The sequence below is a fragment of the Pelodiscus sinensis genome, chromosome 31, assembly GCF_049634645.1.
Source record: "Pelodiscus sinensis isolate JC-2024 chromosome 31, ASM4963464v1, whole genome shotgun sequence".
NCBI lineage: Eukaryota > Metazoa > Chordata > Testudines > Trionychidae > Pelodiscus > Pelodiscus sinensis.
Window position 1 is genome coordinate 11,753,558 of NC_134741.1, and position 14,824 is coordinate 11,768,381.

Here is a 14,824-nt window from a genome sequence, read left to right on the forward strand (position 1 = left end):
CCCCAGTTATGTAAAATAAAAAGACATTTTTGTTTGAAAAACAGGTGTCTTTATTTGACAGTAGGTAGGGAGGGGAAAGGGGAAGAGGGTAGGGTGGACGAAGGCCCCAGTGGGGCATGCAGGGAGAGGTCAGTCCTCCTCCTCCACCAGGAAGCTCTCCCACAGGGCTTCCCGGATCCGGACGGCCCCCCACTGGGCTTCCCGGACGGAGGCGGTGCGGGGCTGACCGTAGTGGCCAGCCATGGGGTCAGCCTCAGCCATCCAGGCTGGCAGGAAAGCCTCCCCCTTTCGCTCACATAAATTGTGGAGCACACAACATGCTGCCACCACGGGAGGGATGTTGTGCTCGGCCAGGTCCAGACGGGTGAGGAGGCATCGAAAGCGGGCTTTCAGTCGCCCAAAGGCCCCCTCCACCATGATACGGGCCCTGGTCAGCCTGGCATTGAAGGCCAGGCGGGAGGGATTGAGGTGCCCCGTGTAGGGCTTCATCAGCCACGGCTGCAGTGGTTAGGTGGCATCCCCCACCAGGCACACGGGCATGTCCACGTCCCCGACCCTGATGTGGCGGTTGGGGAAGAAGGTCCCGTCCTGCAGCCGCTGGCACACGGAGGAGTTGTAGTACACCCGGGCATCGTGTGCTTTGCCGGACCAGCCCACATTAATGTCCGTGAACTGTCCCCACTGGTCACACACGGCCTGCAGGAGGATGGAGAAGTACCCCTTGCTGTTGATGTACCAGGACGCCTGGTGTTCCGGGGCACGGATGGGGATGTGTGTCCTGTCGATGGCCCCCCCGCAGTTGGGGAAGCCGAGGGCGCCGAATCCCCGGATGACGGCGTCCGGGTCGGCGAAGCGGACCACCCTGCGGAACAGCACCCGGTTGATGGCCTTGACCACCTGCGGAGAGAGACACAGCAAAGCGCCAATCAGTGGGGCGCCCGGGTGGCTGGGAGCATTCGTGCCCTGGCAGTGCCCCGTGCCCCACTTCCGGAAGCAACCCCCCTGGCACCGTGTAGTACGGCCAGGACAGACCGACCCCTCCGGTGCGGGGTGCTTTCACCTCCTCCCGCCCCCCCTTTGTCCCTGGGGCGGCCCATCCCCTCCTCGCAGGCCCCCTTCCTCCCGACGCAGTGGCCGACGAGTGCCATACCTGCATGAGCACCGCTCCGACGGTGGATCTCCCCATGCCAAACTGGTTCCCGACGGATCGGTAGCTGTCCGGCGTGGAGAGCTTCCAGAGGGCGATGGCCACCCGCTTCTGGAGGGAGATGGTGGGCCTCATGCAAGTGTCCCTTCTGCGCAGAGCAGGGGCGAGCCACTCGCAGAGCTCCAGGAAGGTGTCCCTCCTCATCCTGAAGTTCTGGGTCCACTGTCGGTCTTCCCAGCACTCCAGGACGATGCGGTCCCACCAGTCGCTGCTGGTGTCCAGACGCCAGATGTGGCGGGGCACACCGGTGCCGGGGCGCGCCGGTGCTGGGGTGCCACCGCGGCTCCTCCACGGCCCCCAGGGCGGCCAGGTGGAGAGGCAGGGGGCTGACGTGCACCAGGTGGTGCCAGGCAGCCTCCAGCCATTGCTGGCAGGCTTGCAGCAGCAAGTCCAGAAAGTGCACCGGAAGGTGCAGAGCAAGCTCTGGCTCCATGTTGCCACCTGCGGCTGCCCCCCCGAAGGGAAGCACCGACACTGACGGGCACAGAGACCAACGCTTTGCTGTCCCTCGGTGAGGTTGGCAAGAAAGCAGGAAAAGCTGAGAAGCTGTCCAGGGGGGTGCCTTTAAGCACGAGCCTCAGATAGCCTCAGACAGCAGCCACACAACGCAACTACTGACCTGATGCCCTGCCAGAACTGGTTTCAGCCGCTCTTAAATGCCCCCCTGCGTCCAATCAGTGTGGACACGCTAGTTCGAATTAGCAAAACGCTAATTCGAACTAGTTTTTAGTTCTAGACGAGTTAGTTCAAATTAGCTTAGTTCGAATTAACTAATTCAAACTAAGTTAGTTCGAATTAGCGCTGTAGTGTAGACGTACCCCCACACAAACACACAGGGGCTGACAGCCAGCATCTCCCAGCTAAATCCAACCCCAGCCTTTACCACCCCCACCCCCACCCCCACCCAAACAGGAGCTGGCAGCATCTCCCCTCTGAGCCAAAACCTAGCTCTTACCCCTCTAACTCCCCCCGCCACACACACACGTGTGCGCGCTGGCAGCTGCTGTGCGAAACCTATAGAGTCATAGAACCATAGAGCTGGAAGAGACCTCAGAAGGTCATCAAATCCAGCCCCCTGGTCTAGGCAGGACCAATCCCAACTTAAATCAACCTGGCCAGGGCTTTGTCAAGCCAAGATTTAAACACCTCTAGGGATGGAGACTCCACTATTTCCCTAGGTAACCCATTCCAGTGCTTCACTACCCTTCTAGTGAAATAGTTTTTCCTAATATCCAACCTGGACCTCTCCCACCACAACTTGAGATCATTGCTCCTTGTTCTGCCATCTGTCACTACTGAGAACAGCCTCTCTCCATCCTCTTTGGAACCTCCCTTCAGGAAGTTGAAGGCTGCTATCAAGTCCCCCCTCACTTCTTTAGCTTCTGCAGACTAAACAGACCCAACTCCCTCAGCCTCTCCTCATAGGTCTCATGCTTCAGCCCCCTAATCATTTTGGTTGCCCTCCACTGAACCCTCTCCAAAGCATCCACATCCTTTTTGTAAGGGGGGGGGGAGCCCAGAACTGGACACAATACTCCAGGTATGGTCTCACCAGAGCCGAATAAAGGGGAATAATGACATCTCTGGATCTGCTGGCAATGCTCCTTTTAATGCAGCCTACTATGCCATTAGCCTTCTTGGCTACAAGGGCACACTGTTGACTCATATCCAGCTTCTCATCCACTGTAACCCCCAGATCCTTTTCTGCAGAACTACTGATGAGTGCTAACAGGAAGTTTAGAGACCTCAGCTTCCACGCCTTCCCTCCCTCTCCTGCCCCCCACCCCACAGGGGCTGGCAGCATTTCCCCACTGAGCACAACCCCAGCCTCTACCCCCTCCACACACACGGGCTGACAACATCTCCCCCCGAGCCAGATCCTCCCCCCGCCTGATTTTTCTAGTCCATCCGCTTTTCTGCTCCATCCTGAAGCGCCCTGCTCCCTCTGGCCCCCGCGTTCGTCGGTAAAGCTGGTAAAGAGCTGGAGCAGTGTCCGAATCCACATAAGGGCAGAGTGAGGGCAACAGCAACAACAGCTCTTACTGAGCATGCTCAGTTCCAGTGCACATGCTCTAAACACTTCGCAGCGCGTTCTGCGGCGCAGCTGTTTCTGTCGCTATACGCACACCTCAGCCCGGGATATTGCGCATGGTTCACTGGGGTAGGGGGCGTCTTCAAAGCGCGCCCTAAGGAGCCGAGTCTGAGAGACGCTGCTGTCGCTACAGCCCGGTGTGTGCTCGGGGACACAGGGGTTGGGGCAGGAGGAGGAGGAGGGGCAGCGTTGTTGGGGAGGGATCATGGGGCTGAGAGGAGCGAGATGGGAGCGAGGTGGGTACAATTTTCCTTTGCAGAAGCTGCACTTCCCTTTCTTCCTGCTTCTTTGCCTCCCTTCCCCATTGCAGCATAATCCTCTTTGCACCTTACCAGTCTGTGTGGATGAGACTCTCAGCCCCTTGGCAGTAGGGACGCTAAGAAGTGCGTAATTTGTTAATCGAGTAGTCAACCAATGTTTTCTTGGTCACACGATTAATCAGTTAGAATTAGAACTGCAAATATTCAGTCCAAGTGTGTGCCTGGTCCAGTCAACTACCCCTGCTGTGGCTCTGCACTAGAAACACTTTAAGAGCCAGTGGGCAGGCATGCTGGCTCAGTCCTGGCTCACTCCAAGTCGGGCAGCTACCCCCGTTGTGCTCTGCATATGATCGCAAGCTCTGAAAATCCTTTTACTGCAGAGCTGCAGTGTGATTGCTGCTGGCTCCAGCATGAGCTGGGACTGAGCCAATGGCCTCCCCAAAGGCTCTGAAAATACTTTAAATACAGGTGGCTTGTAGCTGCTAGTGTTGACCGATAAGCATCTGGTTAATTGTTTAACCAGTGACACTATTACATCCCTAATTGGCAGATGCTGCAGGAAAGCTGACAGTCTACATTGTTCAGTAATCTGCAGCACCTCTTGTCCTTGTTGGACCTCAATGTTCTAGCTATAATGACAAGTGCAGAGTCCTGGACTTGGGCTGGAAGAATCCAAAGGGGTACGTCTACACTACAGCGTTAATTCGAACTAACTTAGTTCGAATTAGTTAATTCGAACTAAGCTAATTCGAACTAGCACATCTAGAACTAAAAACTAGTTCGAATTAGCGTTTTGCTAATTCGAACTAGCGCGTCCACACTGATTGGACGCAGGGGGGCATTTAAGGGCAGCTGAAACCGGTTCTGGCAGGGCATCAGGTCAGTAGTTGCTTTGTGTGGCTGCTGTCTGAGGCTATCTGAGGCTCGAGCTTAAAGGGACCCCCCTGGACAGCCGGTTCTCAGCTTTTCCTGCTTGCTTGACAACCTCGCCGAGGGACAGCAAAGCGTCGGTCTCTGTGCCCGTCTGTGTCGGTGCTTCCCTTCGGGGGGGCCGCCGCAGGTGGCAACATGGAGCCACGGCTCGCCCTGCACCTTCTGGTGCACATTCTGGACTTACTGCTGCAAGCCTGCCAGCAATGGCTCGAGGCTGCCTGGCACCACCTGGTGAACGTCAGCCCCCTGCCTCTCCGCCTGGCCGCCCAGGGGGCCGTGGAGGAGCCGCGGCGGCGCCCCGGAACTGGCGTGCCCCGCTGCATCTGGCGTCTGGACACCAGCACCGACTGGTGGGACCGCATCATCCTGGAGCGCTGGGACGACCGACAGTGGACCCAGAACTTCAGGATGAGGAGGGACACCTTCCTGGAGCTCTGCAAGTGGCTCGGCCCTGCCCTGCAAAGAAGGGACACTCGCATGAGACCCGCCATCCCCCTCCAGAAGCGGGTGGCCATCGCCCTCTGGAAGCTCTCCACGCCGGACAGCTACCGATCCGTCGGGAACCAGTTCGGCGTGGGGAGATCCACCGTCAGAGCGGTGCTCATGCAGGTACGGCACTCGTCGGCCACCGAGCCGGGGGAGAGGGGGGCTGCGAGGAGGGGATGGGCCGCCCCAGGGACAAAGGGGGGGCAGGAGGAGGTGAAAGCACCCCGCACCGGAGGGGTTGGTCTGTCCCGGCCGTACTACACGCCGCCAGAGGGGTTGCTTCCGGAAGTGGGGCGCGGGGCACTGCCAGGGCACGAACGCTCCCAGCCACCCGGGCGCCCCACTGATTGGCACTTTGCTGTGTCTCTCTCCGCAGGTGGTCAAGGCCATCAACCGGGTGCTGTTCCGCAGGGTGGTCCGCCTCGCCGACCCGGACGCCGTCATCCGGGGATTCGGCGCCCTCGGCTTCCCCAACTGCGGGGGGGCCATCGACAGGACACACATCCCCATCCGTGCCCCGGAACACCAGGCTACTGTAAAATAAAGACACCTGTTTTTTAACCAAAAACGTCTGTTTATTTCACATAACTGGGATGGGGGGAGGGAGGAAGGAGGGTGGGAGAGAGGAGGGGGAAACCTGGGACGAGGGAGCTAGAAGGGGAGGGAAGGGAAAGGAAAGCTGAGGGGTGGGAGTCCGGCTGCCTCTCCCGTCTCTGCGGGTCCGGGGGCGTCGGTGGGGAATGGTTGTGGAGGGTGGGGCAGGAGGGACGGGGGGTGTGGAGGAAGCAGGAGCGGGAGCAGGAGGGGCAGCTGGGGGAGCAGGTTCAGTTCCAAATATTGGTGGAGCATGGACACCACGAGCCCATACAACTTGCTGCCCATGCCTCTGCTGGCTAGCCAGCTCTCTCTCTTTCAGAGGGGGTGGGGGAGTGCCAGCTCCTCGCAGAACCCCTAGTTTTGCTTTGCGGAACCCCAGGGTTCCCCGGAGCACCAATTGGGAAACACTGCTCTAGGCCACTCCAGAGCTGAGCCCTCTCTACCTCCCCTGACTTTGGTGGGTTCTGTGTTGGCTGTCTGGTCACTCCCAGGGTGGGTGGGGCTTGGGCTGCTGGGTGGAGGCTCCAACCCACAACCCTGTCCTTCTTGGGCAGGTGCTTTATTTCCTGACCCATCCCACCTCCTTACTTTCTAGGGTGTCCCTTGTCCTGTGTCTGGTTGCTCCCAGAGTATGCTCCCAATATTTGGAACTGAAGCGGGCCCGGGCCCTGTGTGTCCTCCCACTCCGGTCCCAGAGCATCTCTCCCCCAGTCCCATCCCCGTCCCTGCCGCGTACGACCTTTACTGAACTCCTCTTTGCTGGCTGCTGCTTCCCTGCATGGCGTGCTCAAACCGGTAGGCGGGGAGACGCCCGGGTGTGACATAACGTCATGGCCCGGGATTTTAAAACTGCTGGGCGCTGCGTTGCACCGTGTGGCTGAGTTGTGGGTTCAGAGTTTGGGGATGGAGCACAGACTCCAGCCCCACAAAGTGGAAGGCAGAAGGTAGGGGAAGGGGAAGGGCTGGGAGAGGAAGGGGCTTGTGCAGAGGGGGAGAAAAGAGGGGGAAGAGAGGGGAAAGCACCAAAAGGACAGGGTAGAGGAGAGACAAATGCCAGGGGGCCAAGTGCAGACAATGAGGAAAAAGGCAGGAGAGAAGGTGTCAGTGGGAGGGGGACAGGGTGATGCTGGGAGGGGAGAGGGTAAGGGCATTGGGGGCTAGAGAGGGGAGGGGGAGGTGCTGGGAGAAGGCTTGAAAGAAGGGGTGGGCATGAGGAAGGCTGGGATGGAGCAAGTCATGTGTGGAGGGCACAGGGGCATGAGCACAGGGACATGAGGGGAACGGGGGCAGAGGGCAGTGAGGTGGTAGTCATCAGGGAAAAAAGAGGGCAAAGGAGGTAGGTGCAGTGAGGTAAGGGGGAGGCAACAGGAGGGTGCAGGAGTAAGAGAAGGTGCAAGTGCCAGGGGATTCTGGTGGTGAAGCAGAAGGGCAGACACCTGCAGGGGATGGGACCAGCACCAGAGGAGAGACACAGGGCAGGTTTGTAGAGGGAGGTGTTAGAAGAGGGGATGAGGAGGGGTAGCTCACATGGGGCTACTGGAGGAGTGGGCACAGGGTGGAGAGAAGGGCTGGTGGAGGGGGGCAGGTTGCAGGAGGGCTGAGGGCAGTGAGAAGGGCAGGAGTCAGGACAGCAGAGGATGGTGAGGAGTTGGGGGGGGAGGCAGCAGGCACCAGGGGAGCTGATGGAGCAAGTGGCGGAGACATGGCAGCAGAGAGAAAAGGTAAAGGTTTAAAAATATTTATTAATAACTTGGGTGCCACAGTGGCACATCCAAACAAGCCACATGAACTCAGTGCTGGTGCACAACACAAAATTCATTTTGCTCATGGGAGGAAACTCTTGGGCTATGTCTACACTGGCGGTTTCTTGTGCAAGAGTTCTTGTGCAAGAACACGTCCACACTGCCATGTGCGAACTGTGCTTTTGCACAAGGGCATCTATGGCAGTGTGGACGCTCTCTTGCCCGAGAAAGTGCCGATGGCCATTTTAGCCACAGGGCTTTCTTGCGTAAGAAATTCATGTTGCCTATCTACACTGGCCTCTTGCGCAAGTACAGTTGCACAAAAGGGCTTATTCCTGAGCGGGAGCATCATAGTTCTTGCGCAAGAAGCCCTGATTTCATACATGAGAACGTCAGTTTACTTGCGCAAGAATACATGGCCAGTGTAGACAGGAAGCAAGTTTTTGCGCAAGAGTGGCCGCTTTGGCGCAAGATCGTGCCAGTGTAGACACAGCCAAGGGGAGGGAGGGAAGGAGGCGGGGCAGGGAATCAGTGCTGGCTCAGCATGTCTGCATGGTTTGGGGGAAGGTGCAGGGAAATTGAGCTCAGCTGGGTTGCAGATTGGGGAGGTCCCGGGAGCTGGGCTGAGCTGGTGTGTGTGTGTGTGTGTGTGTGTGTAGCTCAGAGCTCAGTTTGGCTGCAGGATGAGGAAGGTGCTGGGAACCGGGGCTAGACTCAAGGGGAGGGAGGGGCACGGAATCGGCGTTTGGTGCAGCAGTTTTGTGGGGTTTGGGGGAGGTGCAGGGAAACGGGGTTCAGCTGTGCTGTGGGGGAGGCATGCAGGGAACCAGTGCAGGGTTCAGCTGGGCTGAGGTGGATGGGGGAGGGCGTACGGAACAGACGGGCAGCTCAGCTGGGCTGTGAGGGGCTGAAGGGAACTGGTGCTGCACTCCCTTGGATTGTGGGGGATGGTTTTGGGGGAGGTGCAGGGAACCAGCAGGGGTGGGCAGCTCAGTTGAGTTACAGGGGATAGAGGTGCAAAGAAGCCTATTGTGTGTGGGGGGGAAACCAGGAGCCCTGAAATAACCTCCCCTGGTCCAAAAATCCCTCATCTGGGACCACTCAAGTCCAGAGGGTGCCAGATCAGGGAGGTCCGACTCCTACCCAAGTCCTCTCCTTGCACCCTCTGTCATAGCCAGACACCCTACCCCCAATCTGCTCCTGCTCCCTCCCGCTGGCCAGACACCTTACATCCAGCCTGCTTCTGCGCCCTACCTACCACCCAGACCTTTCCTCCTATCATACACTGGAACCCCCTGTCCTGAGCCTCTTACATCCCCAAACCCTCAGTCTTCTGCCACAACACTCCTGCACCATCCACACATCACAAATCTGTGTCCTGAGCCCATCATACTCACAACCTTCTTGCCCTGAGTTCCTCACATATCCAGCCCAAACTCCTGCACCCTCACAGCCACAAGCCCTTGGCTTGCTCAGTACCCCAACCTTCCACCTGAGCCTAACACTCCCGAGCCTGGAGCCCCCTCTCCGAGCCAATAGCCCCTTTTCCTGCATCCAAATTCTCTCCCAGAGCTTCTACTTCTCACCCCTTCCCACACCCAAATCCCTCATTCCCACCCCACACCTCTTGTCTCAACCTAGTGAGGGTATGTCTACACTACCCTCCTAGTTCGAACTAGGAGGGTAATGTATGCATACCGCACTTGCTAATGAAGCCCGGGATTTGAATTTCCCGGGCTTCATTAGCATAAGCGGGGAGCCGCCATTTTTAAATCCCCGCTGCTTCGAACCCCGTGTAGCGCGGCTACACGGGGCTCGAACTAGGTAGTTCGGACTAGGGTGCCTATTCCGAACTACCGGTACACCTCGTTTCACGAGGAGTACCGGTAGTTCGGAATAGGACCCTAGTCCGAACTACCTAGTTCGAGCCCCGTGTAGCCGCGCTACACGGGGTTCGAAGCAGCGGGGATTTAAAAATGGCGGCTCCCCGCTTATGCTAATGAAGCCCGGGAAATTCAAATCCCGGGCTTCATTAGCAAGTGCGGTATGCATACATTACCCCGCTAGTTCGAACTAGCGGGGTAGTGTAGACATACCCTGAGAGTGTATAAGGGCTGGGGATAGCAAGCGATGGAGAGGAGGGGAACAGAGAGAATGAGTCCTCAAGGAAGGAGGATGGCAGGGTCTTGGGGAAGGAATGTGATTTTCATGCATTGGTGGGGATTTTATGAATTACTGGGTCCCTCTCCCTCCCCCCCTTTCTTTTCTTCTTTTTGCTTGACAAACCTAGGGGTTCCTTGAAATTCTGAAAAGCTAAAAAGGGTTCCTCGGCCAAATAAAATTGGGAAACATTGATCTAGTTCAACAGACTTGTTGCGTCCTCCAGAACGTGTGGAATATTTTTCACACATTTCTGAAGCAACACAAGAAACCTGGCAAGAGAGCGTCTCCTAAGCGAAACTGAAATAGGGGACTGTTGCGTACAGCTAGTCGCAGTTTACGAATGGCTGTGGCTGCGAACAGCTCCGTGATTGCTAAAAATCAATCCAAATCGATTTCATCTATGAGGGACATTGAGTGAAGCGGTAGTTGACAAAACGATCGTGTGAGACCTAGTGAACGAGTCAGTGCTCTGCATGTTAAGAAGCGCACGAGCTAATCTGGCGGTAGAGCGAGTTGCTGCGGTTTGCAGAAGGGACGGCAGGATAAGTACTTCTGAGCTCACTGTAGCTAGTGTGTGGAAAAGAGGCTCAGAAGCAAAACTGATGTGGAGAATGTTGTGCCCGCACCTAGTCAGCGTTTTCTAAAGACGATGGTTGCAAACACGAATGGCATTACTGAAAAAGGTTTCCAGCTTATGCAGACCGATGTAGCTAGAGCTTACGGAAATCTTCTTGTCAGTGAGAAAGAAGGCTTGCGTTATCCACGGTGTAAGCAAGGACCAGGGAAATCTTGTTGGTGACGAACGTCGTCGTGCTCTTTAGAGTGTGGGGGATTTTTCACACATTTCAGAGGCAACAAAAGACTTGGAGTCAAAAAGCGTTTGGTAAGCAGGAGTGCCACGGTGACTTAAGTGTTTCTAGCTAGGCACAAGTGTTTTCTGCCAGATAGCAACAAATACTGTAGAGTTTGCTCGAATTCTCGCACTGAGGGATCATGGAGGTCTGGCAAAAACTTTCTTGTCAGCGCCAATGCCGGATATCATTTTTCTCCATGTTTGACTGTCCGAGTCAAATCTTATAATTCAGCAGCCTTGTGGCATCTTCGAACATGTGGAGGATGTTTCATACATTTCTGAGGAAAAAAGACTTGCAGTCAAAAAGTTTCGTAAGCGGGAGTGCCATCAGGGAATGCTAACATAACAGTTTCGACCTAGGCACAAGTGGTTTCTGTCCCATAGCGGTAACTACCATCCAGTTTGCTGGAATTCTAGCAATGAGGGATCATGGAGGTCTGGTGAAAGCTTTCTTGTCAGTGCCAATGCCGGATATCATTTTTTTCCATGTTTGACTCTCCGAGTCAAATCTTATAATTCAGCAGCCTTGTGGCATCTTCGAACATATGGAAGATGTTTCATACATTTCTGAGAAAACAAAAGACTTGCAGTCAAAAAGCGGTTCATAAGCAGGAGTGCCATCAGGGAATGTTGACTTAAGTGTTTCTAGCTAGGCACAAGTGTTTTCTGTCAGATAGCGGCAAATTCCATAGAGTTTGCTACAATACTTGCAATGAGGAATCATGGCGGTCTCGTGAAAACATTCTTGTCATCGCCAATTCTGGATATCATTTTTCTCCATGTACGACAGTCCCATCCATATCATCTAGTTCATCAGCCTTGTTTCCGCCTTGAGAACATGTGGCAGGTTTTTCACACATTTCTGAGGCAGTACAAGACATGGACTCAAAAAGCGTCTCAGAAGTAGGAGTGCCATGGTGCCTTAAGTATTTCTAGCTAGGCACAAGTGGTTTCTGACCCATAGTGGTCACTACCGTCCAGTTTGCTGGAATTCTTACAATGAGGGATCATGGGGGTCTGGTGAAAATTTTATTGTCAGCACCAATGCCGATATCATTTTTCTCCATGTTTGACGGTCCGTGCCAAATCATATGAAATATGATTCGCCAACATGTGAAATATTTTTCAGACATTTCTGAGGCAACAAAAGACTTGGAGTCAAAAAGCGTTTCGTAATCAGGAGTGCCACGTTCACTTAAGTGTTTCTAGCTAGGCACAAGTGTTTTCTGTCAGATAGTAACAAATACTGTAGAGTTTGCTCTAATTCTCGCAATGAGGGATCATAGAGCTCTGGCGAAAACTTTCTTGCCTGCGTCAACGCCGGATATCATTTTTCTCCATGTACGACTCAAAAAGCATCTCAAAAGCAGGAGTGCCACGGTGCCTTAAGTGTTTCTAGCGAGGCAAAAGTGGTTTCTGTCCCATAGCGGTAACTACCGTCCAGTTTGCTGGAATTCTTGCGTTTTTCTGCATGTACGACGGTCCCAGCCAAATCATCTACTACAGCAGCCTTGTTTCCGCCTCGAGAACGTGTGGTAGGTTTTTCTCAGAAGCGGAAATGCCACGGTGATTTAAGTGTTTCTAGATAGGCACAAGTGGTTTCTGTCCCATAGCGGTAACTACTGTCCAGTTTGCTGGAATTCTCGCAATGAGGGATCATGGAGGTCAGGTAGCGCCAATGCCGCATCGCGTTTTTCTGCATGTACGATGGTTCCAGCAAAATCATCTACTACAGCAGTCTTGTTTCCGCCTCGAGAACATGTGGCAGGTTTTTCACACATTTCTGAGGCAGTACAAGACATGGATTCAGAAAGCGTCTCAGAAGCAAGAGTGCCACGGTGACTTAAGAGTTTCTAGCTAGGCAGAAGTGTTTTCTGTCCCATAGCGGTAACTATCGTCCAGTTTGCTGGAATTCTCGCAATGAGGGATCATGGAGATCAGGTAGCGCCAATGCCGGATATCATTTTTTTCCATGTACGACAGTCCCAGCCATAGCATCTAGTTCAACAGCCTTGTTTCCGCCTCGAGAACATGTGGCAGGTTTTTCACACCTTTCTGAGGGAGTACAAGACATGGACTCAAAAAGCGTCTCAGAAGCAAGAGTGCCACAGTGCCTTAAGTGTTTCTAGCTAGGCACAAGTGGTTTTTGTCCCATAGCGGTAAGTACCGTCCAGTTTGCTGGAATTCTCTCAATGAGGGATCATGGAGGTCAGGTAGCGCCAATGCCGCATAGCGTTTTTCTGCATGAACGACGGTCCCAGCCATATCATCTAATACAGCAGCCTTGTTTCTGCCTCCTAGATCATGTGGCAGGTTTTTCACACATTTCTGAAGCAGTAAAAGACATGGACTCTAAAAGCATCTCAGAAGCAAGAGTGCCACGGTGCCTTAAGTGTTTCTAGCTAGGCACAAGTGGTTTCTGTCCCATAGTAGTAACTACTGTAGAGTTTGCTCGAATTGTCGCAAAGAGGGATCATGGAGGTCTGGTGAAAACTTTCCTGTCAGTGCCAATGCCGGGTATCATTTTTCTCCATGTATGACTGTCCAAGCCATATCATCTAGTTCAACAGCCTTGTTTCCTCCTTGAGAACATGTGGCAGGTTTTTCACACATTTCTGAGGCAGTATAAGACATGGACTCCAAAAGCGTCTCAGAAGCAAGAGTGCCACGGTGTCTTAGGTGTTTCTAGCTAGGCACAAGTGGTTTCTGTCCCATAGCGGTAAGTACCGTCCAGTTTCCTGGAATTCTCACAATGAGGGATCATGGAGGTCAGGTAGCGCCAATGCCGGTAGCGTTTTTCTGCATGTAGGACGGTCCCAGAAAAATCATCTATTAGAGCACCCTTTTCTCTGCCTCGAGAACAGGTGGCAGGTTTTTCACACATTTCTGAGGCAGTACAAGACATGGACTCAAAAAGCGTCTCAGAAGCAAGAGTGCCACGTTGCCATAAGTTGCTAGGCACAAGTGGTTTCTGTCCCATAGCGGTAACTACTATAGACTTTCCTCGAAACTCGCAATGAGGGATCATGGAGGTCTGGTGAAAACTTTCCTGTCAGCACCAATGCCAGATATAATTTTTCTCCATATACGACAGTCCCAGCCATATCATCTAGTTCAAGAGCCTTGTTTCCTCCTCGAGAACATGTGGCAGGTTTTTCACACATTTCTGAGGCAGTACAAGACATGGACTCAAAAAGCGTCTCAGAAGCAAGAGTGCCACATTGCCATAAGTGATTCTAGCTAAGCGCAAGTGGTTTCTTTCCCATAGCGGTAAGTACCGTCCAGTTTGCTGGAATTCTCGCAATGAGGGATCATGGAGGTCAGGTAGCGCCAATGCCGGTAGCGTTTTTCTGCATGTAGGACGGTCCCAGCAAAAAAATCTATTAGAACATCCTTTTTTCCGCCTTGAGAACATGTGGCAGGTTTTTCACAGATTTCTGAGGCAGTACAAGACATGGACTCAAAAAGCGTCTCGGAAGCAAGAGTGCCACGGTGCCTTAAGTGTTTCTAGCTAAGCACAAGTGGTTTCTGTCCCATAGCGGTAACTACTGTAAAGTTTCCTCGAATTCTCGCAATGAGGGGTGATGGAGGTCTGGTGTAGTATTAGTGTAAACGTGCTCTCGGGAGCGCGAATCGCAGAAAGCTAGGAGGCCGGGTCGGTAGGCTGTATTGATGTCATAACGGGTCTCTAGTCAGTGCCCTGACGTTCGCGGGGCGTTTCGCCTGATTGCCCAACGCTCGGTCCCTGCCTGGAAGCGTCGAACATGCTCCCGGTCAAATAATATCTGTTCTTATCTGTTTAATATCTGATATGATCTCTATCTGAGATCTTTATATTAAATGGATTTTTGGAATAGGGGGTCTGAACAGGAGCTTGCTCCGTCTACTCCACCATCGACCTGGTATTGCATTACTTTCCGGAGCGGTGCACCTCCCGTCGGAGAACCCCTGTGCGGTGCCAAAAATAGACCTGAATGCCCCTTGTGGAAGGAGAGGGGAATTATTAAAAAAAAAAGTGTGTATGTGAATAACAGTCCCCCGCCCCCCAGAAAAATCTCTGCTGTGCGTCTGTGCCTGTGTGCCGGGGCCGGGGCCGCGCTGCGCTGCCCATCTCCGGGGGAGGTCCTGGAAAACAAACAAACAACAAGAAAAAGAAAGCAAAAACACTCACACACGCCCCCAAATGACCCCGCCGCAGGGTTTGTTTGCAAAGGCAGCGGAGGCAAGCCGCCGCTTTTTTTTTTTTTTTTTTTTGGAAATAAATAAGCGTCCCCATACGAATCAGTGCAAACATTGGGAGTGCATGACTGACTGAAGGAAGGCAGGAAGGAGTGAGAGAAGGGAAGAGAAGAGAAGAGAAGAGAAGAGAAGAGAAGAGAAGAGAAGAGAAGAGAAGAGAAGAGAAGAGAAGAGAAGAGAAGAGAAGAGAAGAGAAGAGAAGAGGTTTTTTGAAAGGCAGCGGTGGCAAGCTGCCGCTTTTTTTAAATTTTA

At 53.8% G+C, this 14,824-nt stretch overlaps 1 pseudogene; it reads left to right on the forward strand.

Annotated features, from left to right (window-relative positions):
- Nucleotides 1–14,096: 14,096 nt before the first annotated feature.
- Nucleotides 14,097–14,269, forward strand: LOC112546230 (U2 spliceosomal RNA; annotated as a pseudogene).
- The last annotated feature ends 555 nt before the right edge of the window (nucleotides 14,270–14,824 follow it).